The sequence below is a fragment of the Asparagus officinalis genome, chromosome 3 (assembly GCF_001876935.1).
Source record: "Asparagus officinalis chromosome 3, Aspof.V1, whole genome shotgun sequence".
Taxonomy (NCBI): domain Eukaryota; kingdom Viridiplantae; phylum Streptophyta; class Magnoliopsida; order Asparagales; family Asparagaceae; genus Asparagus; species Asparagus officinalis.
The window spans coordinates 31853313-31857211 of record NC_033796.1 but is presented as its reverse complement, the minus strand read 5'-3'; positions in this window follow the sequence as shown (position 1 = coordinate 31857211).

Here is a 3899-nt window from a genome sequence, read left to right as displayed (position 1 = left end):
AAGAGCTTAAAGGCTTGATGACGGATTTTATTTTAGGTTGATTTCAAGGTCGCCTTCGCATGTTCTGAACCCTTTTATGGGAGATTGCAAGGTAGGGTGGTGGCTGCTTACAGCTTTTTGTGGAGACATGATATTTGCCTGTGTAGAGAGAGAACATTTGCCTTTAGTTGTTCCTCCATAGGAGAAGTTATGCATCTTGAATGCACAGTATCCTTCTTGGATTACACCCTGAAAAATTGGCTTCAGATCATAAACATCACTAAGTTATATTTATTCTTATCAAAATACATGATTCAAAATTTTGCAAATTTGATTGAGTTGTGGACGGTTTCCCGTTGGAATATTTAATTTGTTCATTAATGCACAAGGCTCCCATCATTGTGGGCTATGTGGGATCAGATGTACGCAATCTAATCCTCGCATTCGAAGAGATAGCTTTGTAGATTTGAACCAATGACTTCCAGATTATAAGGCAACCGCATTAGCGTTGTTCTAAGGCTCACCCTCTTGTTCGTGAAACTTGAGGGCAGTCAAGCTGGTGTAAATTTTACGGATCATTGCATGTTAGTTTTCCCCTTATTTTGTATGGTCTTTTAATGGCATTGCTTTTCATGACCTATGCTAGCCTCAATTTCTTTTACTGGGTTTGCTTACCGTTACCTATGCTAGCAGCGATTTGGTTAGAAAGGGCTTGTAACGTAGTCCCTAACCTGATGACGTTAAGGTAAAAAAACACGCCCAGGCTCAAAATGGGGACCTTCAGTGTGCTAGACTGAGGTGATGACCAACCATGCCACTTATCTAATCATTTTCTTTTACGAGTATAGTACTATTGTTTTCATATTTGCTATTGCTTGGACCACAGTAGGTACTATATTTGCAGTGAGTTGATTGCAACTGATGTCATAACTTCATGCTCTTTGTACTGCTCAACAAGCACCAACTGTCTAATTTTGTTAGTTCATAATCTACAATTAAAGGTTTAACTGAAACTATACTTGTAATTTAATTTAATTCTTAGCGAAACAAAAGTAAGTGAATCGAAAAGATCTCAGTTGCACACACCATTGCCAATAATTGCCGGCCCCGAATTCGGCACTCAGGATGGTCCATTGACTGGGTCAAGTGTGCTAGCCCTACAAATTATTGGCCCAAAGACAATAATTGATGGATTTGACTCAGTTCCCACTGGGTCTCGAATCTTATTCGTTTTGTGTATTTCGGCCCCACCTTTTTCATATGAGCTGTGGGCTCATAAAAGCTATTGACTCCAAGGCCAGGTTTTGTTTTCGAATTGGATTGTACAAAATACGTTTGTAAGCATGGCAACCCATGGGCTTCATTAATAGCACTCCTTTGGTTATTTTAACAAATTCAAACGATGTGCTCACGCACTTGCCTTTGCTACTACGTTGTCCTGGTTCGTTTGAGAAACTAGATAGATGCAATAAGATGTTCAAAGGCATTAATCAATCAATTAAGTACTACACTAATCCTCGCTGAAGTCTATGCAAAAGAACTTACACCCGAAATGACAAACATTTGTGCTTGCCTAAACTTGCCATCGCCTAATGTTTGGTCAGCACCTCCCCCAGGTTTGATCCAGATTAATTCTGATATCGCAATTTATTTTGATGCTTCTGCTATTAGGTTTGTTGTCAGAGACCACACTGGGATGAATTTATTATCTTTTCATGAGTTTGGACCTCCATTTTCACCCATTGAGGGTGAGACATTGGCGATCCTACAAGCTCTTCAATTTGCGAAATCAAACGGTTGGAAATGTATTCAATTAGAATGTGACTTCTTAAGTCTAATTCACATGGTTCATGGTGTCATGCAAATCCCTCAAGCTTTGATAGCATTGATGGGTGAATGATGGCCTTAGTTCAAAGTTTTCACAATCATTTCGGTTCGACTTATCAGAAGGTTAGATAATTATTGTGTGCATATGCTTGCTCAATTTGCACTCAGGTACAGGTGTACCTTTTCTATCGGATCTCTCTGAAGGTCCTGATTATATCTATAATTGAATTTGTTGGATCTGAGATGCAAGCCTGGGGAGAGGGAGAGTGAATATGCTTGTAGGCATCAAAAATTGCATATAGGTCTCCACGAACAACCCAGTGTTAAGGAACGACGATGAACGTCACTATCCGGTTCACAGGAGTTCGATTGATGTCGATGAACGCTTGAAGTAAATCAACGAACTACGTAAACTAACGAAGGTACGGGCTAATCGAGAGTCCCGCGATGTTTACAAAAGGAACAACGCCCTTCGTGTCTCATTCATTCAACAGATGATCCAACCATCGGAGCTGCTAGAACTCCTTGTCGGCTTTCTAACGTACTTCGAATCACTCAAATCCGAGTCCGGACGAAGGAATTATAGTAGAAACAGATGAAAACACCAAAAGGAGTGTCTCGGACCAACGAGACACCCTTCGGTGTCTCGGCTAAGGCCGAGACACCCTTCGGTGTCTCGGATCAATGGGATCAATGGGAGACACCCTAGGGTGTCTCCAATCAAGTAGAGACACCCTGGGGTGTCTCCAAGGAAGATTTGGGCTTTTAAGCGTTTTTAACCGCTCCGTTATCCTCTCAAACCTATAAATACAAACCTTAGGCCTCATTTTTTTAGATCTGGAATTTTAAAGAATTGGCGAAGCCCTGCCGGAGTGAAGAGTGATCGAGCACTTCAACACAAGAGAATTTCTTCGTCAGATCTACATCACCCGCATCTGATCCTTAGTCTTATCCCGTTGTGGTAATTCTAAGAAGAGAAATTATCTCGCTTTTATCGAGATAGGCGCTTCAAGTTTCTAGATCTCCTCGCGGATAGACGAAGCTCTGGACCAGATCTGATTGCCAGGTAGTCCACGGATACCGACATCCCCGTCACAGGCTAAAGACCCACGCAAGCAAGAGACGACGAACGGATCTTGTGTTTATTTTCAAGAAAGTTGTAATCTTTTTATTCTTTGTTGTTTGAATTCATTTGTAACGTTCAAAGTTTAATGAAATCAATGATGAAGGCAACTTTCGACGAAAACAAACTGGCGACCACAGTACAAATTCTTCTTTGCTGCCGAGGCCGTCGTGACGCAACCGGCCTTCAAGATCCGGGTGAACGAAGAGATCGAATACGAGTTCGATCAACAGAAGTTTGAAGAGTACCTCTCTTCCTCCCCCCCCAGACCCGCCTCTCCAAACGGGCGCAGGAAGACTTCATCTTCCAAGAGTGCTCGCGGGCCCTCCGGATCGAAGATCCAAGATCCCCTCGCCGCCGTTGCACTTACTCCCCGCGACGCTGCTATGGCGTCTAACGTGGTCGAAGCTGCAGATCCAGATCTCCCTTCCACCGCAAAATCAACCGCTGAAGGTGTTCCAACCTGGTCAAAGAGGGCGCGCCAAAGACGACGTTAACGCCTTGCACGACAACTGGCCAAAGCCGCAGAATCCATGGACGGGATCCGTTACAATGGGGATCTAAAGTCCAGACAGCGCCAGGAGCAACAACGGCGAACAACCAACTCCTCCTCCAAGACAGAGACGAACGAATGGGTTCGTGTCAAGAGGACTCGCTCAACCCTCGAGGAGCGAATCAAGAAACGCCGCGCATTGCTTGCGCCTGCCCGAGTCCTTCTGCAGAAAGCAGAAGAGATGCAGAAAGAAGAGACGGTCAAGAAGCCGTCAAAACACAAGCAAGTGTGGGTGCCAAAGGCGAAGTCGACACCTAAGGCAAAAGGGGACAGAGGTATCGTCCAGCCTTCCTCAAATCCAGATCCCGTTTCCCCTGCTCCCGCACCTCCGGCGGAGCCAGGTAAGAACGTGGATTCTTCAAGATCCAGGGTTCCTTTGAAAGGTCGCCTCGGTCCTTTACCAGAAGATCGAGGCAA